Here is a 24,893-nt window from a genome sequence, read left to right on the forward strand (position 1 = left end):
CCCTCCTTAACATGTGGATACAATTCTTGTTTGGTTTTCTAGTGGCACTGGTTCTACAGGTTTATCTGGAAATACTGTGATTTAAGGCATGTCTACTTCCCATCACGTTTCTTCTTAGAGAGACACTATCTGCCCCCCTATAAAGCCTGTAGTGAGGATGCATTTCCTACATTATAAAGTCTGTACTATAATCACTGATATCTAACTGTAAATTTTCAAAATCCCCAACCTTTCATTAAAAAAATTGTTAAATTTACTCTACTACAATTTGCGGATGACTATCATATGATGCGAACACCAAAGGACTGGCAGCCAACTTTCTCCTATTTACAATTTACCTTTGTTTATTTTTAAATAATGAAGGATGCCTCTATTCGGCTCATTATATATATATATATATGTGAAAATGAAAGACAGAAGACTACAAGATCAGAAATACCATCGAGATCAACAGAATTCTAAATAGTACTGGAAATGAAAGAGGTGACTCTCCAGTGCCTGTAGGAAAGGGTTAAAAATCTTTCATTAACAGTCACTAGCACTTCCGTGGGACTGGGTGCTTCCCGGTAATCGGAGATGCTCCCTGGACTGAAAAGCTGGTCTCTGAACTTCCATACTTGCCTGGGGTGAGCTCAAATTCTTCAAATGCTCTGGAGATGTCAGGATGCCTTAAACCAATGCCTGTGGATACTGTGGGGAGGAGGGGAGAGGAGTGGCAGGAATTCAGAGAAAATGTAAGACCCTCAGTACCCAAGAGAATCAACCATTCTAAAGACTTACAAGCTAGCATACGGGTACCCACTATTCCAATGGAAAGTCAATAACAAAATAGCCCATCAATGCTGCTGTATAATTAGGAATGGTTAAAAAAATCACAAGATTTAGCAATCTTATTCTGTGTTTTAGTGTGGCATTCCCTTCTTCCTACTACATTCCTGGTATCCCTAAAAAACAATGGGATAGTCTTGTGCAAAAATTATTTTAGCTCAGCATTCACCCACTCATTTGGAAATGCTTCCAAAATCTCTTTTCTTAAGACATCCTTGATCAGGCTTCCGAAATAATAAAAGCAAGGACAAAAACTAAGCACTCACATTACCTTCTTAATATTTCCCTCTGAAGCAGAGCTGTTTCTGGACACCAGTGGATCAGGCCTTTACATTATTAGTGCCATGACACTCTTTTTTACCTCATCACATTAGGCGATCAATATCAAGAGGTAAAAATCCCTCAGATGCAGAGATTTGTTCACGAGATCCTCAGAGATGTGTCTTTTATGCTACCCCTCAGTCTAACACAGCCTTTTCTGCTGAAAACTGCTTGCTTCTTATACATTTATTAGGGATGTGCACACCAAAAATGTTAGATTCTGTTCATTTATTCCTTTTGGCCTTTTTCAGCGTGTTTTCCTGTTTGTTTCATTTGCTTTGGTAGTTTCTGCATACAAATGCCGTTTTACACGAACAACGTCGTGTGTGTACGTAAACCACCAACGCAAATGAAAAATGAATGAATATTCTTATTGCTTACGTATCTGAGGTATTTGAATACCTCTATCATGTTCCCGTCCCCCATCCCCAAGTCCTTTCTTCTAGGGCAGTGTTTCTCAGTTCGTGTGCTGCAGCAAAGTCCTAGTTATCCCATCCCATGGTAGTTGTAGCCCCAGCTTAATGCTCCTCCCTCTCTCTCCCACCATCAGACCGGTGCTTCATGTCACAAGCGGCATCTGCCTCTCTAATGGACTAGGCTCTGAACGCACAGCACCACAGTCTGCTAGCCCTATGCATTCCAACCGAATAAAGCTGGCAGAGGAGGAGGAAGCGGACAAGTTATCATCGCTGTCCTCTGTTTCAGCAGGAGGGTGGGGGGAGAGCATTAAAACCAGGACTCCTGCTCCTGCAAGTTGTTCTCAAACTTTGTAAACAGCAACTCCCTTAGCTTCATCTTTCTTAAAGTGATCCCCCCAAAGCATATTGCTAGATTTGAGCCAGTGCTGATCACTACTGAGTGTCAAAGCCGCCCCAGTGATCCAAGTACTAATTTAAGCCAGGAAATCCCAACTAGTTTTTATGGTTGTTCTATTCCAACATGCCACAAATCTCTTTCTATCCCCTTACAGTTTGAAAAACATCGTACTAATACAGAAGCAGCTGCTGGTCAGAGTTCAGCCCTGCACATTTGGCTGTTTTGATGTCTACACAACAAACCTGTCCATGTGCTTCATTTAGTCTAGAAAGTTACGGTGAGTGGGAGACGAGAAGAAGAATGCAAGAATGGGGAGCAGGTAAAACAGGATCGCACAGGGGCAGAGCTTAGAGAGCAAGAGAGGATCACATGGGGAGGGGCAAGGAGAAGGAAGTGAGGAGAGATTGGGGGAGGATCATGAGGTCAAGGGCAAGGGAGGGGGAATGAAAAAGGACGGGGGCGTGAGATTGAGACAGGATCATGCGGGGTGAGGAGCGTGTGAAACTAACAGGCCGATGCAGTATCGGCTCGTGTAAAACGGGCGGTATTTGAGCGCCTGCTCTCCTAATGCGCACCCAGCCACCTCTCTTGGGCGCGCAATGCATTATTTAAACAAGGGGTCGCGCTGAAAAGGATGTACTGGAGATAAATTGTGCGTCCCTAGCACGTCCATGGCATCGGGTACCAAGGAGGAGTGGTTGTGCACCAGTTAGGAAAACGGATGCTCAATTAATGAATGTCCATTTCCCCAACCTGTCCGCTGGCAAAATTGTTTTTATTCCCTGTGGTTCCTCCTATTTAGTATTGGGACAATACTAAGTAGGAGGAACCAAAGAAAAGCAGTATTTTGGGCTTTTTTGTGGATTTCTGGGGTTTTTTTTGGTTTTTTTTTTAGACAGCTTGGAGTGCATAAAGACTTAACGCCCAGCTCTGGGGCTGGCGTTAGGTTTTCCATGTTAAACCTGCGCATCGGGTGCACGGTGATTTTTTGCATCGGGGTAACAGCTAATAGCCTCATCTACATGCATTTACATGTGATGAGCTGGTTAGGACGCATGTTTTGGTCGCACTAATCCCTTTCTTGCATCAGGTGTCAGCCTAGCGCGTCCAGGAGCTTGTTGGCCTGTGCACTAGGCTCAGCGCACAATATAGCATCGCCCTGTCAGTTTTGTGTGCTGCAAAGTGTGTGCCCACATAAAAAAAAGTTTAAGTACTGGCTTAAAGAAATGCAGACATTCACATCATTGCAAATCTGACTGGACAGCAAGAAAAAGCTCTTCTTGTCTGTGGTCAGAGACTGAGGTTAGGAATAGTCTATCTGAAGTGATTTAAACACAGAGAATGGTCTTTTCCAGTTCAAACATTTTTCATATTTATTTTTATTTAATATTTGATTATCTAAAGTTCATCAGTCAAATCAAAACTGGGTACAATAAAATAATAAAGCATATACCATAAGCAATAAAAAGAAGAACATTCATATACAATGGAACATAATCTTGGTATGCACTGATTACATTCCTCTAAAAGACCTTCTATTTCGAAAAGCATTTATTTTGCTCACTGTGTTCAAACCAAATAATAATTTATGTGAAAATGTGAGACTAGACAAGATGTATTGTAGGCTTCCACTCCCCACCTCACCAAAACTGGCTAGGTTTTGAAGCACAATGCTTAGCAGACTTCTTTAAATCACTAATATGATGCAGTATGATTTGCCATAGAAAACATCCAGGAGGGGTCAGACTTATAAATCATATTTTTAAAGTCATGTCCAGTCATATCATTCAATGTATAATTTTATAAATAGCATGAATCTTGGTTGGTGAACTGCAGCTATCTCTAGTAATACTATGAAGTGTTCATTTGGTAAAGAATGTCTCTGTAAATATGAGAACTTTAGTGTATTAGGGCTTTTAGGTGATATTTCCTTAAAAGATTGCAACTGTAGTTTAGCTTATTTTGATTACCCCTCTGTTACTGCATAGCAAAATGGTTTATGAAACCCAAGTAGCTTTCTTTCTTTTTATGACTTCAGTCTGTTAGTAATTGCCTGGTGTCACCAGAGGAAAGAGCACAGCTTGAATTTCATAGGCCATTTTCACAAAGCAGGCATGCTACTCAAAGCTCTAATTTTAACAAAGTGGCTTTTATCACCTACTGTACAGCAAGGTTTTTTTTTTTTCCATTTTTAGGTTCTTCAAAGCAGATTACATTTAGGTACTGTAAGTATTTCCCTATCTAGACAGGTGTACAAATATATTCCAGCATTCAAAGCAGTAGTTCCTCTTTCTGAGAATTCTGTCCAGTTCATTTACATGTTCTTTTATCTATCAATAATATACAACTTCTTTCTGATTCCAAACTAACTAGAGGACCAATGCAATAAGCTGTGGGATAATACTATGCGCTGAAATTCAGCGCACAATTTCTTAACACACTGGTTAAAATGTTTTAACTCCCAATGCAGTAAGCTAATGGAATGCATCAGGAATTAAAGTGCGTTGACTGGAAAATGTGCACACAAACCTGAGTTAAAATATGTGTTCAGCACAAACTGGACACACACTTTAAACTCAGGGGAGCAGGGGAGTCTCTCAAACATGATTTATGCACACAAAAGTGCTTTCAGTTCAGAAAACATTCTTTATGCACATAAACCATATTTATGTGCAAATAAACCATATTTCTTGAGTGCGGAAATCATGTTTTTCTATGCACAAATCCCAATTACAGGTTCCGGTGTCCGAACGTCAGCCCACAGACTAACAATTGCTGGAAACTTTATGCCATCTCTGTTCAGGAGTAAAATTTCCAGTGCTAGGAAACTATGAGTTAAGCCAGTGCCCCTCTCTGCAATGCTGCATCTGGAATATTATTTGTGCACAAAAAATGTGTGCACAACTGCAGGTAAAACGGTGTCCCCCTGCTGAATGCTGGAAAATCTTTCTTTATGCTCCTTTTGTCTCTATTGGGCTACTGTACTAATCTCACCAAATCAACTTTCTGTCATCACATCCTGTCACACATGCTACCTTCACAATTTTTCTGTGATACTTTGAGTCTTATATTATTTTGCTTCTACTAATTTAAGGAGATAATCATATGAAAAACCATACAATACAAATAAAGCAAAAATACCTGACAGATGGGCATATCATATCAGGCAATCTTTAGGCTGGAGAATCTAGCTCTAGTCTAAAGAGTGAAAGTTAATATTCTGACTATTCGGAGTCTGTAGGAAATGAGTTGGACGCATTACAGCAACAGTGCAAAAACATGCTGCAAATATAAATTCTGAAGCAAGAAGGTGACGAGAATGAGAAGGTGGGGGAATGAGAGAAATAGAATATTTCACCTGTTCCATTAAAAACAACCACAAAAACAATCCAGTAAGGCAAAACTTGGAACGCCACCTCAGTAAATATAGTAACTGGACTATGAGAAAATGCTGACAGCTGACTGCATCCTCTCGGCTCCACTCTCTAGGCTTGTCAGAGGCTATACACTAACTAGCTGCTGCTGCTGCGTCAGATGCTAATTGATGGTATTATCTTTGACAAATGTTTGGGGCACAGCAGAGAGTAAGCATGAAGTGTCAGTCTACTGGCTACCACTTTCTCAGTAGCCATTTAAATATAAAAAGATCCAATTTTAACTTTACTGATCTGCTTTTTAAAAAAAGAACCATGGTGAAAGTCTACTCTACTTTTGGCATATCAGTTTCTTCTTGCTCCTTTGGGCTTCCAGTTCAATCAGAACCAGCTGCTGTTACTAGTACTACTATGGTGAAATTTAGTCTTGCCTGTTCATTTCTTTTCCTTGAGTCCTGCTACAAAAGTCCAGTCTAGTGGGTTATCTCCGCCTGCTAGCAGATGGAGATAGAGGACACGTGGACAAGAGAAAGATGATGTATATAGGGAAAAATAACTGTAATGCTGTAGCTACATGATGTTAGGTTCCATTTTAGAAACCACCCAGGAAAGAGATCTAGGCGTCACAGTAGATAATATATTGAAATCGTAAGCTCAGTGTGCTGTGGTGGTCAAAAAAGCAAACAGAATGTTAAGAATTATTAGGAAGGGATTGGCAAATAAAACAGATGTCATCATAATCCCTCTGTATTGCACAATGGTTAGACTACACCTTGAATACTGAGAGCAATTCTGGTCACCGCATCTCAAAAAAGATACAGCTGCCTTTGAGAAAGTACAAAGAAGGTCAACCAAAATGATAAAGAGCATGGAACAGCTCCCCTATGAGGAAAGGCTTAAGAGGTTACGGTTGTTCAGCTTGGAGAAGAGATGGCTGAGGGGGGATATGACAGAGATCTACAAAATCATGAAAGGACTTGAATAGGTAAATGTGAAATGGATATTTATTCTTTTGGACAATAAATGGGGGCAATCCAAGAAGTTAATAAGTAGCATTTTTAGAACAAATCAGAGAAAATTCTTTCACTCAACACACAATCAGGCTCTGGAATTCATTGCCAGAGGATGTGGTTAAGGCAGCTAGTATAGCTGGGTTTAAAAAAAGGTTTGGATAAGTTCCTAGAGGAGAAGTCCATAAACTGCTAAAAATCAATAGGGAATAGCCACTGCCTTTTGCCAGCATTAGTAGCATGGGATCTATTTAATGTTTGGGTACTTGCCAGGTACTTGTGACTTGGATTGGTCACTGTTGGAGACAGGATACTGGGCTTGATGGACCCTTCGTCAGACCCAGTATGGCATATCTTATGATCCTCAGTAAACATCTAAGCAAAGAATTTGTTTAGCCTTTCAATATTGGCCTTATCTTTCTCAAGTGCCCCTTTAACCCCTCAATCGTATAAAGGTCCAACCAACTCCCTCACAGGTTTCCTGCTTTGGATATATTTAAAAAGTGTTTATTATAAGGTTTTGCTTCTATGGCCAGCTTCTTTTCAAATTCTCTTTTAGCCTGTCTTATCAAAATTTTACATTTAACTTGCCAATGCTTAAGCTTTTTCTTATTTTCTTCAGAGGGATCCTTCTTCCAATTTTTAAAGTTAAGTCCTTTTGGCTAAAATAGCCTCTTTAACCTCACCTTTTAAGCATTCCAACAGTCGTTTGACCTTCCTTACACCTTTTTTAATGTGAGGAATACATCTGACTGCACTTCTAGAATTGTATTTTTCAAAAATGTCCATGCCTATTGTACACTCTTAACCTTTGTAGCTGCACCTTTCTGTTTTTTTCTAACTATTTACCTCATTTGATCAAGGTCTCCCTTTTGAAAGTTTAGTGCTGGAGCCATAGATTTACTTATTGTCCCTCTTCCAGTCATTAAGTCAAATTTGATCATGTGCTGATCGCTATTGCCAAGTGGCCCCACCACCATTACTCTTGAACCAAATCCTGCGTTCCACTAACAATTAGATTTAAAATGACTCTCTCTCCTGCCTGTTCCTGAACCAATTTCAGCATGAAACAGTCATTTATTACATTCCAGAATTTTACCTCTCTAGTATGTCCTGATGTTACATTTTTTTATGGTAACAACACAGAGAGAACTATAGTTCCCTAATTCCTAATACTCTTTATGTATATATAGGGAACATCACAATGATTATTTGTTAAAGTGTACACTCAATACTACCAATATCTCCAATATACATTAATATAACACCATGTTAAATCACATTATTAAATAAGGGGTAGTAGTTGCCACTTCATGCAGGTTATTTCCTCCCCCCCCCCTTCTGTTAAGGATAGTAACTGCCGCTCCAAGCAGGTTACCCCTTTTCTTCATTTTCATCCTTTAGCCTTTATGGATCCTCTATGTTTACCCCATGCCCTTTTGAAACCTATTAACATTCTTGTTTTCACTATCTCTTCTGGGAGGGCATTTCATGCATCCACCTCCTTTTCCGTGAAGAAATATTTCCTGATGTTGCTCCTGAGTCTACCCCTTGGAGCTTCATATTATGTCCCCTAGTTCTACAGCTTTCTTTCCAGTAGAAAAGGCTTGATTGCCATGCATCATTAATACCCTTTAGGAATTTAGAAGTCTGTATCTCTCCTCCTGGTTATACAGATTTAGGTCCTTCAGACTCATTTCCAATGCAGAGCCCACACCATTTTGGTTTCCTTTTCTGGATCACTTTCATCCTCTCTCCTTTTTGAAATACAGTCTCCAGAACTAAACACAGTATTCCAGGTGAGGCCTTACCAGTGGCATTATCAGCTCCTTTTTCCTGCTGGTTATGCAGTCTAGCATCCCTCTGGCTTTAGCCACCACCTTGTCACATTGCTTCACTGCCCTCAGATCCGAGGTCTCTTTCCCAGTCCACGCACATCAATTTTTCACTCCCTATCACATAGAGCTCCTTTGGATTTCTGCACCCCAAATGCATGCCTCTGCACTCCTTGGCACTGAATCCCAGTTGCCAAACCTTTAACCACTCCTCTAGCTTTCTTAGATCACGTTTCATTCTCTCTACTCTTTCAAGTGTGTGTCCACTATGTTGCGGATCTGAGTGTCATCTGCAAGAGGACAAACATTTCCTTCTAACCCTTCCGCTATGTCACTCAAAAAATATTGAACAGAACCAGCCCCAGAACCAGTCTTTGGGGCACTCTACTTATCAGTAGTACTTATCTCTTAAGAGTAAGTTCCATTTACCACCACTCACTCAGGACGATACTGTAAAGTGCACTCAGTTGAGTGCACTGTTTAACCCACTGTTGGAAGCGTGTTTTCGACACGCATCTACTACCCCTTATACCGTAAAGGGTTTAGCGAGGCGAAAATGTGCGTCCAATCCCCGCAGAAACTAATAGTGCTCATCACATGCAAATGCGTGTGCCAATGCATGCTGATGAGGCTATTAGTCATTCACCCAGGATACAAAAAAAAAAAAAAAAAAAAAGTGTTGCCGATCTGCATATTTTATGCTCAGAAATTAATGCCTGCCAAAGGGCAGGCGTTATTTCTGAGCAGCCAGAAAAAGTGTACAGAAAAGCAAAAAATACTGCTTTTTTATTCATCCTCAGACTTAATATCGTAGCCATATTAAGCCGGAGGAACCAAAAGGGGGGGGGGGGGGGGGGGGGAAGTGCCAGCAAGTCAGGTTAGGAAAATGGATGCTCAGTTTTACAAGCGTCCATTTTCCTAACCCATGGCTGTCAGGGAGTTTGGAAAACAGACACTCATAAAACTGATCATCGGTTTTCTGAACCCGCCGACAGTCACCTCTCTTGGGTTTCCACTGCTAAGGAGGCACTAGGGACATGCTACTGTCCCTAGCACCTCCTTTTTAGTGTGACCCCCTCATTTTAATACAGGATTGCGCACCCAGGAGAGGTGGCTGGGCACACATTGGGAGAGTGGGCGCTCAATATTGTGTGCCTGTTTTCCTGTGTACTTTACAGAATCGGCCTGATTGTCGGCTGACAGTCAATCAATTTGTAACACATTTTAACATCTCGGGAACCACTCCCAAAGCTTTTCATTTTGTTCATAAGCTTTCTATGTAGTACAGTGTCAAAAGCTTTGCTGAAATCCAATATATCACATTGAGTGCTCGTCCTTGATCTAATTCTATAGTCACCCAAACAAAAACCAAAAATCAGTCAGATTCATTTGACAGAGCTTCCTCTAGTAAAACCCAGCTTAATCAATATGGACCTCAGTGAATGTTGTATTGGTAGATAAGAACATGCCATACTGGGTCAGTCCAAGGGTCCATCAAGCCCAGCATCCTGTCTCCAACAGTGGCCAATTCAGGCCATAAGAACCTGGCAAGTACCCAAAAACTAAGTCTATCCCATGTTACTGTTGCTAGTAATAGCAGTGGCTTTTTTCTAAGTCAACTTAATTAATAGCAGGTAATGGACTTCTCCAAGAACTTATCCAATCCTTTTTTAAACCCAGCTACACTAACTGCACTAACCACATCCCCTGGCCACAAATTCCAGAGTTTAATTATGCGTTGAGTGAAAAAACTTTCTCCGATAAGTTTTAAATGTGCCACATGCTAACTTCATGGAGTACCCCCTAGTCCTATTATCTAAAAGAGTAAATAACCGATTCACATTTACCCGTTATAAATTCACATACTGTTGAGGAAGTATTTATATTAAATAAGAGGTAAAAGATGTTAGAGGGTAAGAACTGTCAGCATTGCAAGATTTCATCTGTTATTTTGCCAGTCTCAACCTGCATGGAAAGGATAATACCCCAATTTAGGTCCGTTCAGAAAATTTTAATAACTGGGGTCCTAGTATTCCACATTAACTGGGGCCCTATTCAATTCAAATAATCCAGAATGAAAAGGAGATGTGAGTAGCAGCTCTCTCTGTCAAAAATAATACCCAAACAGTTGAAATACAGAGTATTTGGGGAAAGGAGGAGCCACTGTGGGCTGTATTAAAAAAAGATGATGCAACATCTATCTACAATGGTGTCCAGAGGCCTCCGACTCAAATAGAGGAACTGGAAAGATAACTGGCCGAAGACATCCAAAAACGTGGGAAGGAAAGATGTCAGGGGATGTGGTTAGATTGGCAATGATTTTAATCAGTTGCATGTGAACTGGAATAAACCTTCTGTAGAATATGCAAAAAGCAGAGAAATTGTCGATGCCTTTCAAGGGGCTCTGCTTAGGCAAATGGTTATAGAACTTGCAAGAACAGCTATTCTAGACCCAGACTCACAAATGGAGACAGTATCTGTAATGTCCAGGCGGGTGCCCACCTGAGCACCAGTGATCATCAGACGGTATGGTTTGATATGGCAGCCAAGAGAGAGAAAAGTCATTTAGGAGGTCATTTATCAAAGCGCTATATGGCGTTTTCCCATGTGAAAAGCACCTTTAACGCATGCAAAAACACCATAACGCATGGTGCAATGTAAATTAGGAAAAGGGGAGGAGTTTGGGGCGGGATTTCTGGCCAAGTGGGCCGGCTTCGCAATGTTTGTGCAATGTTCTCTCAACCTAGCTTGATGTTACCCAGGTAGAGAGTCCATCAAGTTAGGTTGAGAGATCATTGCAGAAATCTCATCTTTGGGTGAGTTTCCTCACTCCGAAGGTCATCAAATCTTCACAAGAGAGCACTGTTCTGTTCGTACGTCGCACTCTGAATGTCAAAGTGGCCCCTAACCCCTACACTAATACCTAAACCTCACCTTGAATAGCTAGGTGGGCCTCATATAGAGGTACAAATACCTACCTAATATGAGGGCCTTACAGCTAGTGTCTCTCTCTCTCTCTCTCTCTCTCTCTCCCTCCCCCCCCCCTCCCCAGTGGTTGTAGGTAGGAATTACAACAATTTTGGCACTTACCGCAAAGCGTGAAAAAGTTATCGCAGTTTGCGGTAATAGCTATGCGAAATGCTAAAATAGTGCACTTTGTGATATACAGCCTATTTCCATAAAACACACCCCTTTTCCTATCGCATGCGATATTTAGTGCATTTTGATAAATCCAGGCCTTAGTTATTTAAGACAATATGGTTAGAAATATGTTTAGATTTTTTTTTGGGGGGGGGGGGGGGGAGTTGGGGGCTTGTTGATCTGGCAGGTTTCTCCTGTATCTTTGGGCTTCTAACTGAATTGGAACCAGTCTCTATAGGGCTGATATATAGCCCATTACGGGCAAAAGACTGCATAACAATCTTTTGCACTAGATTCTGCTGTTCCATATTAATGGTGGTTAGAGAGGATCCTTTATCCTTTTATTTGTTGAGCGGAAAATTTATCAAGGTAAAGTTATCCAGGAAACTTTAACCTGATATTCAGTGGAATACACCCAGATAAGTATTCTACTGAATACAACTGGATAAAGTTATCTGGTTAACTTTAGAACACAATTTATTTGACCAGACTTAGCCAGTTATCTGCACCCCAAGAATTCCCCAAGTACCTCATCTTTGTAAGCAGATAAATTGTGTGGTAAGGAGTTGCCTAGACAAATTTTTGCCAGGGAGTGGAGGAAAATAGTCAAATCTCAGGTTTTTGTTCAACTGCAAATGTTACCTGGACAAGCCCTTTAAATACTGACTTCAGTATTTGTTACAACAGTTGACCTGCCCCATGGCTTTGTAGCACTGTTCACAGTAATTTGGGAGAACTGGGTTCAATTCCCAAGACCAGTTTCTGCTCTTTGGTTCCAACCAAAGTTGAGGATACTGCAGAGGCAGTGTTCAAAATCATCACACAATGGTTGAGACCTAGTGGCCAGACTCTGGGTACATCCATACCAGATTCAAAATGAAGCTACAGTCTGTGGCACCTGGCCAATAACTGTCACTACAATAAAATGGGGAAATCCCCCAAGTGATTGTGAATGAAGGCTCATGGCATCATAGCAGCCCTGGGTCTTTGATTCCCAGGCTCAATAAAACAGTAGGCCTGAGCTATTACTCTGAGGTTTCGCCATATATGCCATTCCAGCATATAACCACTCCAGGATCTGGCCTTGAAATGGGCCAGAACACTCAAGAAAACTGCAGACAGAAGTGTCATGGCTTGTCGCCACCAGATCCTCAAACTGGGGATCTGAGTGGCTGGAATTATGGTGCTCTGTATGCTGAGCCATGGGAGGACAGTGACAAATTCAGACTGATACAGACGACGAGATCTGGAATGAAACCTGATGAAAGAGCCAGCGATCATGCCCCTGAGGAATGCAATTGCTCACAGGGACTAGAAAAGTGTTACTGGGAATAAAGTGGAAGGAAAAGGAAACAGCAGATTATAGCCCTTGAGGTATAAGCAGAGGGACAATGGCAGATTTCAGCAAATAATCATTTATGCCGGTAGTGTGTTTAAACCACCCCCTCCCCCCCAAAAAAACCAAAAAACTTTTGGTTGGGGGAGGGAACAGTAGCATACATGAATCTCTCCTTAACTGCTTATTTTATAAATCCATAGAAACAGTAGTCCCTCTTGAAAGAAAATATCCAAATCTACTTTTGGAGTGACATACCTTATGTCACTCATTTTTTGGTAAGAATATGATCTTATTCATACCCTTGGAATAACTCTACTTTTTAAAATCAGGGTAAGTCTAGTAATTATCCCCTGATTAAATAAAAGAAGTTTAGTCCTCCCCATTATCATCTTATCAGGTTTCCCCATGTATATGTGTAATCTGAGCTAATTTTAAGTACAATTCTATTCTGACAGTCCTCACCATTTAAAGATCTGTGGAAAAACAAATTATAGACTCTGATCTGTTAATAAAAATTAGCTCCATAATTATAGCTCACTCCCAAAATGAAGCATACTCACAGCATTTGCAGAGCGCAGGTAACATTTCTCTCCTTGCTAATATCAAGTAAAAGGGATAAAAAGAGCAAAGCAAGGTTAAACTGGAAATAGAGAGGTTTATTTTTCAGCCCAGCAGTTTCCTTCCATCGTTTTAGGCATCCAGAGTAACATAGTACATGACAGGATATAAGGACTAATGGGCCCACTCAGACTGCCCGATTGTCCATCTCAACTGGATTTGGCTTCTACAGGACTATTGCCACAAGCCTTCACTTGCTCAACAGCTATTAGGAATGTGCATTCATTTAAAACAAATGAGTCAAATGCAACAAATGAGTCAATTTGTATTTATTCATGGATCTCCAAAATGAATGGAGGGTGCTCATGAATTTAAACAAAAGTTTTCTCATGTTTATTTATTTATTTATCAAGTTTTTATACCGTCATTCGGTTTTGCCATCATAACGGTTTACAATTGTCGATAGGAAAGGGGAATGTTAGCAGGTTAGCAAATCAATATGTTCAGATTCAAATTACAGTATACAATTACAGAATTAAGTTAGTTAGTACAATATGTTCTGTGAAAAGTTACAGTAATGGTATTGTTGGGTTAGTTATCATGCTTCTTATAGTTGCGAGAGACAATAGATATAAATTCGCTTGGATGAGCTAATGTGTATTTGTCTCTTTTGGTTTGATGGTTGCCTGACTGGATGTATGGTTGTCATTGTGTATCTAAGTAGGCTTTATTGTGTTTATGTTTCCCATTCATGTATATGGCTGATTCGTCTATAGCTGTGCTGAGCAAACAAACAACTGATAAGTATAGTAACCAACTCTTGCCTGTGTGACATTACAGCCTCCCAGGAGCTGAGGAAGGACAAGTTGGCAAGGAGACCAGATGGAGGACAAATCATGATGAAGCATCTTTTAAACTAGCCTATAGCTGCATTTGGCTAAATTGATGCAGATATCCTCCCACTGAAAGGTCTGAGCATATGCAAGAAACTCTGCTTTCTGGCAGTTTGCAGAGAAGCATCTCTTTTCCACAAGCTCTCTCAAAGTTTAAAAAATAGGCTGGCACTGGTAAAGGATTTTTCTTATCTCTGCTGCAATAAGTGGTCTGGACTCTCTCTCGCTCACTGTCACAGAAGAAAGACAGAGGCAGTGGCACTGCTTTTTATGTCCACTGGGGGCAGGATAGGAGTGGTGTGGAGACTGAAGCAGTGCCAGTGATTTATTTGTGTTTGACAGTGCAGGGCAGTGAGATTGAAGTGAAGAAGAGCTCTGCTAGATTGCCAACATTCTTGGTTCTGTTCCGATCAGTTTTTGTGAATGCAAATGAAGTCAGTCAGCAGTGCACAAACAATGTATGTATGTGTGACAGACATTTTTACATACAGAGTAGAACTAGGGGTGGTGGTATAGTATCAAATTATTTTGTGATATCTAAACCCTCAGTAGACACTTTAAATTCCATCATGCCACTGCAGGGAAAGCTCAGAGGGAATGGCAGGAGCAAAGGATTTGCTGCAGACTCAGCTCAGCTTAGTAGTAGCAACAAGAAAAGAAAGTCCTGCTCCTAAATTTAAGAGAGACTTTTATCCACAGAATGCCAGCAGTGGAAGCCAGCTGAAGCCAAAAGAAATTGAAATTTGGAGAGCACATGCTACCACTATGTGGTGGTCTTCTTGTTTTGGAGCTGGAGCAAAAGGTACCCTTCTGATATCTACCCACCAGTTTAATTAGAAATGATTAGAAAATCTCAATTTGGTTACTCAAAATAGGCTGCATTGCTTCTCCCTCTGACTATAATGAACAAGTAAAACAATTATATTTTTCATTTGAAATTAATCAAATGAATGACTGCAATTTACGAAATGAATACTGAACCAAAATGAAATTTGACTCTGCATGTGTCTATCAGCTTTCTTTATATCAGCAAAATAGAAAACAAAAATATTCTAGCCAATTTAGAAAGAAAGTGAAAAAAAAATCCCTTCCTGAACCAAAATATGACAAACTCAAGTCTTTGACTTAGCACTTTTGCTTGACCCATCGTTTGCAAAATCATTTTTTACCTATAAAGCAATGTCCAACCGACTATTTTCCTGTTCCTCAACTGACTCCATTATATCTAAATAGGGGAAATCATGGTTTTGCTTGGCTTTGTTGAGAAAGACTGTGCTGCTACTCATTATTGCTGTCTCAGCTATGGCAATTTTTCCTTGAAGATAATCAATATCTTAATTCAAGTGACTTTTGCCTTTTTCAATTTCAGAACCTTGGCATACTGTTCTATCCAAAATTAAAAAGATATTCAAGATGGTGTCAAAGGACTACATTTCTAACTTGAAGAATGTTTATAAGTGTTTGAATCAGTTTTTCTTGATAAAAGGAGGGGGAGAGAACAATAGGAAATATACTACTTCGTTTGATGCTCTAATCTAGCATTTGGCATGGTGTTTACGGCTGGCATTTCTAAGAATTCCACTGATGTAACATTTAAAAAGTGCCAATATTTATAATGAGCAAGTACTGCCACTGTCTCAAGTACATCCCAAGGACAAAGAATGAACAATATCATATTCAGAGTAGGAATACTCTTCAGTTCAAATAAGAGGCACTGTTTGAGTGATTAGAAACGCTTCAGAAATTGTGGTTGTAGCATGGTATTCTCATTCAGTAATAAAAGCTACAAAATGAACAGAGTCTGAGACTTAGGCAATACATACATATAAATTATTTTCCTATTTCTGTAACAAGGTAATTTTTCTTTAAGGTATATGCTGCATACTCATTTAATACTAAACCTAAAAAAAGGAAAGAAGGCCCTCACTCTATTTCAGAGAGAATCTTTAATAAAGACTCTTTAGAAAGTCAGGCAGGAAATAAACATGGTTAATTCATCCTGCTGTTTACAAAGATCCCTGTTTATATGCAAGCAATCTTGCTTTCTCCATCAACAAACGGGGCTGAATTAACCATAACACGTAGGGAGTCCCAAGCTGAGGGTTGCACAGAGGAGCAATACTGAAAAAAACTACCCTGTGTAATGTCTTGTCACCACATGCACTTGCCTCGTGATGCTGCTGCTGAAACCTGTGGCGGTCTTCCAGCGTGGGTCCTAGTATCTGGTTTCTTCTCTACATCCCCACTCTATTTGGGGCACACTACTACTTCTGGGTTTTATAGGCCTGACTTCCTGAACTTCCTGTGGCACTGGCTGATGATATCCTATATATACAGAAGCCTATTTCATTAACTGTGTGCCTTGGCAATAGGACTTGCTCCCTGCTCCCAAGTCTCTTTGCTGTTCCTGCTCTTACTACTCCTTGTGACCCAGCTTTGTTCCTGACCTTGTACGAGTCAGTGCCTGCCCTGACCTTGGATTGACTCTTGCTTGTGCCTGAACGCTACCTGCTCTGACCTCAGTTAGACTATTGCCTGTGTATGAAGGTATAGGACTTCTAGTTGAAGGTTTCCTGGCTGAGATCAAGATGTCTTCTACCTCTCTTGAAAGGAGCAAGGGAGGAAGCTACTATGCATTCAACATCTCTGCCAAGTGAAAGCCAATTTGGCTGGCAGACTTTGCTTCTCTCCTGTGTGATGAAGGACTGTGGTTTAGAAGAGCAACACACCTCATGAAAGAGTTACACATCATTCATATCTCTCTCTCTCTCTCTCTCTCTCTATATATATATATATATATATATATGAGCTAGAGAAACTATGCACTATAATAAAAAAAAAAGTAAAGAAAATATTTTATGAATCAGTTCCATGACTTTACATGTAATACATCTATGCTTAGTTCCCACAGAAACAAAGCAACTAGTCCAAAACTGTAGAATGGTGATCTTCTATGCTATCCAAGTAAATAGAGAATGCTGACAACGCAACAGTCCAGCTGTCAAAGATGATTACACACTGTCTCAGCTTACTTATTCATATAACCAACAACATGTCAACAAAAAAGTTGATTTGTCAAACAAAACACCACAAGAGTTGGATTAACATTACGCAGTCCCTTATACAGGAATGATCAGAAAGGCCGAGAGAGTAGGGCTACCTTGTGGTAATTGGATTCAACATTCCTTTATTTACTAACTATATAGAAATAAACACTACTATGCACAGACTTTAGTTGAGTACACCAGAACTGATCTCTAGACAGGAGTTTCATAAGCTTCATTAGGCATTCCCAGGGTTCAGCTCTCCAAATCTTATTCCTGCTCTTATTCAGAACTCTTTATTTTCCCCATAGGGTCATTTTTGCTTTTAGTGTTATTTACAGTCTTACGTGTTAATGTTCAACCTTGATCATTGCTCAACCTCGTCTATTCACGTGCTGGCTTTTCTTTTCAACTTCCTTTCCTGTACTAGTGCAATCCACAGAAATCTATGCCCAATGATGATCCAATCTCTAGATGTACCATCCACCACTCTAGCTCAGCTTTGCTCTGTTCTCCACTGTCTATACATGACTATAAAAAACACAAAAAATAAGGCTTAAGGAACAGTTGCAAATAAGATTGCAGAAAACTAAAGCCAAGCCAAGGAAAATCATGCTTTCAATAAGTTAATACTGATGTAGAGATGATGGGAAACAGCAACATAGCAGAGTTGCTTACCTGTAAAGGTGTTCTCCAAGGATAGCAGCATGTTAGTCCTCACACATGGGTGATGTCATCAGATGGATCCTGGTACAGAAAGTGTTTGTCAAAGTTTCTGGAAACTTTTACAATCCAGAGTATGCAGTGCACGCTCACCCTGGTGAGTGTGTGGCCTTGGAAAAAAGGAAGATAACACAACGGACTAATTGAGATGGAATTCCGTGACCACCTTCGGAAGGAACTTTGGGTGTGTACACAACACCAACTTATCATGACAAAACTTTGAATAAGTGGGGTATGACACCAGAGCCTGCAGTTCACTGACTCTGTGCTGAAGTAACCGCCACCAAGATGACCTTCCAGGACAGGTACTTCAGATTGCAAGACTGCAGGGGCTCAAATGGAGCCTTTATGAGCTGGGACAAGACTACATTGAGGACCCAAGAGACCACTGGGGGCCAAGTGGAAGGCTGAAGTTGCAACAAGCCATGCATGAACCACCCCACTAGCAGATGGGTGGAAATACTAGTACCATCCTTTCCCTGGCACTAAAGTGAACCCTCACCGAAGTTGTTTGCAAGCCTAACTCGGAGACCTGCAACAGGTAGTCTAAAAGCTGCGGTGGGGAACATGAGAAGGGATCCAGACCACACCCAACACACCAAGCTAAAAACCTTTTCCACTTTAAATTGTAGGATTTACTCATGGAAGGTTTCCTGGACTACCAGAGGACTCAAGACACGCCTTCTGAGAGGCCCAGTGCCTATATGGTCACCCAGTCAACATCCAAGCCATGAGAGACAGGGCTTGGAGGTTGGGATGGCGGAGCCTGCCCCGGTCCTGAGAGATCAGGTCCAGAGCAGTCCCCAACCGAATTGGAGGGTGCGAGGCCAGCTCCCATAGAAGAGGGAACCAGACCTGGCGAGGCCAAAAGGGTGCAACCAGGATCATGGTGCCTCAGTCTTCTTGGCGCTTTTGGAGAGTTTTCGAGATTAATGGAAGGGGAGGATAAATGTAAAGCAGACCGGTGCCCCAATGACATGAGAAGGCATCTGACATCGATCCCCTGTCCACCCATCCCAGAGAGTTCTCTGAGGAGGCAAATAGATATATATCTGGGGTACTCCATAGGTGAAAGATGTGGTTCGCTACCTTTTGATTCAGGGACCACTCATGTGGTTGGAAGGCCAAACTCAGTCCGCCAAGACGTTGTCCATCCCAGAGAATTACACGGCCCGGGGGAAGATTTCATTCTCAAGGACCCATGACCATATATGGATTGCTTCTTGGCAGAGGAGGTATGACTGCATCCCTCCCTTTTGTTCAGATACCACATCGCCATCTGATTATTGGTCTGAACCAGGACCACCTTGTTGTATAGGTAGCTCCCTGAACGCCTTCAAGTTGTAACTCTAGGAAGTTTATCTGGGAATATTTCTCCTGCAGGGTCCAAAGACCTGAGTGTGAAGATCTGCAACATGTTCCCCCCAACCCGTGAGGGACAGGTCTTTGGTGAGGACGATCTGGAGTTGCAGGCCCCAGAAGGGCATCCTTTGCTCCAGATTGGATAGTGTTTCCGCCACACCAGAGACTGCCGGAGGGGAGTGGTGATCAGGACCCAAACCCGAAGATCCTGGGGTGGCTTGACACCCCTGGGAACATAACGTCCACTGCACTCTGCACATGTGCAGCCATGCAAACGGAGTGACAAGCACCGTCGCCGCCTTATGTTCCAGGAGTCTCAGAAACTGCTGCGCCGAGACACGGGGATGCACCCGAAGACTACTCGAGCAAGGGCTCTGCCCTGCCACGAGGCAGAAAAGCCTTCTTCTGGACAGTGTCCAGCCTGGCTCCGATGAAGTCCAGTTGCAATGATGGCTGGAGATGTGATTTTGGATAGTTGATCAGAAATCCCAGATTTTTCAAGGCACATATGGTGGACTGTACAGCACGCAGCATGCAGCACCCCCTTGCTCCCTGGAGTCGCTCTTGATATGCCAATCATTGAGGTAAGGAAAGACATGCACTCCTTGCCTCCAAAGATAAGTCCCTACTACCGCCCCTACTACCGAAGATAAGCCCCTGGACCTCGGTGAAGATGCGGGGTGCCAACGCGAGGTTGAAAGGCAGTACACAGAACTGGTAGTGCTCTTGTTCTACCAGAAACCGTATATACCTCCGATCTACCGGAGAAATGGGGATATGGGCGTATACGACAGATTGAGGGAGCAGAGCCAGCCTCAGCTTTGAGGAGGGGGAACAAAGTACCCAACGATACCATCTTAAACTTTTCTCTGCCAAGAAACCGGTTTAACGCCCTCAGGTCCAGAATAGGGCAAAAGCCACCAGTTTTCTTGGGAAGCAGGAAATACCTGGAATAGAACCCATCCCCCCGTTGGCCTGACGGGACTGGTTCAACTGCTTGAGCTGTTAAGAGGATGGAGAGCTCTACTCTGAGAATCTGCTGATGCTCTACACCTCCCCGAGGACATGGGGGGGGGGGGAGGGAAATGGGGTGGAGGTCGTTGGAAATGTAATCTGTACCCCCTACCTCATGATGGACAGGACCCAGCAGTCCGAGGTAACTGACCTCCATCGTTCTGCAAATAGCTATAGGTGGCTGCCCATTGGGAAGGGGGAGGGGGGTCGGAACCCTGGGGTAGGATTGGCTGGTTCAAACCCCCTGGCCACCAGTCAAAATCTCGCAACATGATTTTGATGTGGGGCTGGAGTTGGCGGGGTGTACGAGGTTGCTATGCCCTCTGTCTTGCCGGTGCCTGCTGAGGTCTTGACCTAGAGGCCGGCGGGGTGTATTTGCATGGCTGTTAGAAGGGCCTTCTAGGATACTGCCTCGGAGGCTTTTTGCTGGAGGGCTGAGTGTCCAAAGTGCTGGCTGGCCGACAACTGCTGAAGGGTTTCGTGATAGTCCTTCAGCTGGGCAACCGCATCTTTAATCTTGTCCCCAAATAGGTTGTCCCCTGTACAGGGCAGGTCTGCCAGACAGTCCTGCACCTTGGGACATAGGTCAGAAGCATGTAGCCAAGCCATGCAACAGCCCCAATACCTGCTGCAGCAACCCTCATAGCTGTTTCAAACACGTTATACACTGAGCGGACTTCATGTTTATTACAGTCCAGGCCCTGCTGAATTATTTGCTGGAAGTCCTCTTGGAATTGTTGCGTGAGGCATTCTCCCAACCCCTGGGCTTATTTCCAGAGGTTTCTGGAGTACTGCCCCATACAGAGCTGATAGCAAGCAAACCTAGCTACCAACTCAGAGCCCTGTAATACTCGGCATCCAAGAGCACCCAGAGCTCTGTGCTCCCAGCCCGTGGGGGGGGGGCACGCCGAATCATGATTTTGAAGTCTTTTCGCCTTCTTTAGGGCTGATTCCACTACTACGGACTGGTGAGGCAGCTGACGATACTCAAGCCCTGTGGTGGGCTGGACCAGATAGACTGCATCCGTCTTCCAGTTCACAGGAGGAATGGAAATGGGGTGTTCCCACAGTCGGAGAACTAGCTTTTAGAATGAACTGGAACAGCTATCACTTCTTCATGAGCATCAAGGAATTGCAGGATCTCCAGCATCTTGTGACGAGAGTCCTCTTCTGTCAATAGCTGGAAAGGCACCGACTCTGCTATGGCCTTAACAAAACCAGCAAAAGAAAGATCCTCTGGAGGAAGTTTCCGCTTCTCTTCCAGTGGAGAGGGTTCCAAAGGCAAGTCCTTCGATTCTTCAGTGGAAGAAAATGATGCCTCCCCTTCCCAGGGACCATAGGGGGCTTTCCCCTCGCTTGAACATCCAGAGACGCGGGGGGTTGAGGTCCCATTTGTGCCCTGGGCCTCAAGCCAGAGGGCTGCAGTGGCACCAGTGGAACCAACGACACCAGTGGGATCCCAGGCCGCATGGGCACAACGGATCCATTGGCCTCAGGAGTGGAGACATCGGTGGCACAGAAGGTATTGAATCCAATGGGACCGGGCGTGCCAGAGATTGTCAGGGTGTTGTGTGAGGGCGAGGCGCCATTGACCCTGATGGACCTTACTCATCTGAAGAGTCGCTCACCAGGATTAGACCCGGTAATGTCAGCAGCAATGTCCCTCTTGTTAGAGAAGGGGTCAGGAGCATCAGAGCTGGCTGTGACAGTAAGACACCGAGCAGCAGGTCCAGCCGCTCCAAGAGAGGCGCAAGCACCAAAGGAGTCGGCTCTTGTGGCAGAGGTGGTACCAGAGGAACCGGATGCTCGATGCCCTGCAGGGCCCAGCCAACCGCACTCACCTCTCCAGCTCCTCCTCAAAAGCTTCCAAGGATAAAACAGCTTGAGGAGGGGGAGGCAGCAGAATTGGATCAACCCCCGGAGACACGGGGGAAGAAACGAACCCTCCACTGGTATCAGTGGGGGCCACCATGAGTCCTCGGGAGGACCGGAGGGTAGCACCTCTTCAGGGAAAGCACTGAGGCGGCAGATGCCTCCCTGAGGTCTGACTTTGAAGAGGATGAGCGGTGCCAGTGTTTCCTCGACTTCTCTCGGTGCGTGCATCGGTCCTTCACCAGGACTGATGGAGATAGGGACGAACCCAACCTGGATCAAGAAGAGATTGACCTTGCACGGTCCCCTGCCCCTTCCACGGGATTGAGGATCAGTAGTGGACGGGATAGATGCCAAAACTCCCTTCCCTTGTGGTGTGGATGTCCCAGACGCCAACGATTGATCCAACTTCTTAATGCCAAACAGCTTTTACATTTTGTCCAACCATGCTCGATGACCCTTAGGAGTCATCTGGACACAAAGATAGCAACCACAGATGTCATGCTACGCCCCCAGGCAGAGGTCACAGACCTTGTGAGGGTCTGTGATGGACATGGTCCGTGGGCACCTGGGGCATCGGAGAAAGCCGGACGATGCCATATCAAAAGAACGCAGTGTGCCGGCCACCGGGAGGCGGCCCTGTCTGTAATTGACCACGAGGTACCAAAACACCTGCAGAGTCGATGAGAAAAAACCCCGAAAAACGGAGGGACCTGGCAGAACATGGGAAGAATAAAAACAAACATGAAGTTTCACAGAAAAGTGCAAGCTCCACGGCCTGAATGATTCAGCTTTGCGGAAAAAGATAGACTGGAGAGGGACTCCGAGTGGACACATGGATAGTGGCATGCTGGGCATGCTGTGTGTGTCAGTCAAAGTTTCTAGAAACTTTGACAAACGTTTTCCGTGCTAGGCTCCATCTGATGATGTCACCCATGTGTGAGGACTACCGTCCTGCTTGTCCTTGGAGAAAAAATATTTGTGCTTCATGACATAAAAAATCAAATGAAAAGAGATTTTACTTTTTATGCTTACAGAATTCTATGGAAATTTGTACTGCACAGGTTATAACAGGCCTTGCTGAATTTTACAAAAGTGTATTTATGATTACAACAAATAGCCAGTGAAATGAGAAAAAAACCCGCATTTCTTTTCACTTAGTACCAAATTTAAGACTCACATAAAATCTTAGTTGCATAACAATGTACAGCAAATATATTAAAATGAAGCAATGAAAGGTTGTAGTGACAAACTGTTGACTTCAGGAGGCATTGTTTTGACAGTTTACAGTCAAATTATTATTTTTTTTTTACTACATTTTCCACTTTATAAACCCCCTCGGCCCTAGTCGGCATGCCCAACTGTACACATGCACTCGTTACTGAGACTAAGCATGCTGTTTTTAGGCTAACCCGGATCGCCACAATAGCACCAGTTGTCTTTCCTTCAATATCAACACTTCTATAATGTGGCCAAACCCCACTGACAGCATTGGACAAATTTGCTCCTGAACCCAAACTGAGCCAAACCACTTACAGAATTTTTAATGGCTTTAACTTAGGATGATGAAAATACTTTTCTCAGTTTTATTATGGCTGCCTCATCTTCTTTCTCATAGCATTAGTTAATGTCCAGATCTAGGACCCACTGGGTAGTGCTGCTGCTTAATATGCAGATTCTGTGTATTTCATCTGCACATTTGTAAAGAACGTAGATTCCATTAGATCTTGTGCTGTTTGCTGCTCAACACATTCTCACGGGGCTGGCAGAGATGCTCATCTTATGATGTGTTGCTTTGAAGTGGAAGCGTCCTGATCTTTGTTCAGTTTAACACAACTTCTTCTACCAAGGACATAACGAATGTGTTTTGGTATGAAACACTGTAGGAATAAGTATGTCCTTTCCCAGTAGTCTGCTCTCTCCATTGCTGATCATAGGTTTGGTCTAGCAATCCCCTTTTCCAGGAACTTGTGGGCTTCATGTGCAAATGGTTTTTGACTTCTAACTTTCTTAGGCATCTGCTTATTTGGGTTTTCACTTAGTAATTGATGACTCTCTCTCAAAAAAGTGGCTGTCTAAACTAGGACATAATGTATCAATTTAGAATTCATGAGAACATCTCAAAAGTAGTATTAGGGTTCAGATATTAATTCAGGTTTTATTGAAAAACCCCAAACCAAACTTCACCCTTTTAATTCTCACAGGAGATCATAATATCTATACATTAGACATGCTTCTCCTAGATGGCCAGTCCCACCAATACTTATATATTGGACGCCAGGGTATTAATGCTTTTGTTAAAAAAAAAAAAAGTATATGCTTGTCACTTAGCATCTAAGATATTTTCAGGATGGAAGCATAAAAGAAACAAAGCTGTCAAGTTACATCATCTTATCAAAGTGCAAAAAGTCAGGCTGCTCAGCCCTCTGTGCAGGGTATAAAGTTCACTGAAATGATTTCAGCAAAATGTTTATATCATTATTTGACAGTCTTGCTTCTAACTGCTGTGCATCAGGAAATGGCGCATAAACATTTCATTTTAGCATGCACAATTTTCAAACTGTGCAAATTTTATGTAAGAAAAATTTGACACAAAGCAAAACCTGTCAAAAAAAACTGCTCAAGTGAAAAAATACACAACTTTGTTCAATCCTTAAATCTGGTCAAATATTATATATTGCAAGCCTATAAAAAGGGCAAGAAAAATTATCAGCTATAGGATCCTTCTGCAGAGGTTTTGAATTTTTTTTCTCACTATTATAA

At 42.6% G+C, this 24,893-nt stretch overlaps 1 protein-coding gene across 5 annotated transcripts in view; it reads right to left on the bottom strand.

Moving 5' to 3' along the window:
* Positions 1 to 24,893, bottom strand: part of RASAL2 (RAS protein activator like 2) — a 448,317-nt gene that overhangs the window by 217,487 nt on the left and 205,937 nt on the right. The window lies entirely within an intron of this gene.

Source organism: Rhinatrema bivittatum, chromosome 10 (assembly GCF_901001135.1).
Source record: "Rhinatrema bivittatum chromosome 10, aRhiBiv1.1, whole genome shotgun sequence".
Classification (NCBI taxonomy): domain Eukaryota; kingdom Metazoa; phylum Chordata; class Amphibia; order Gymnophiona; family Rhinatrematidae; genus Rhinatrema; species Rhinatrema bivittatum.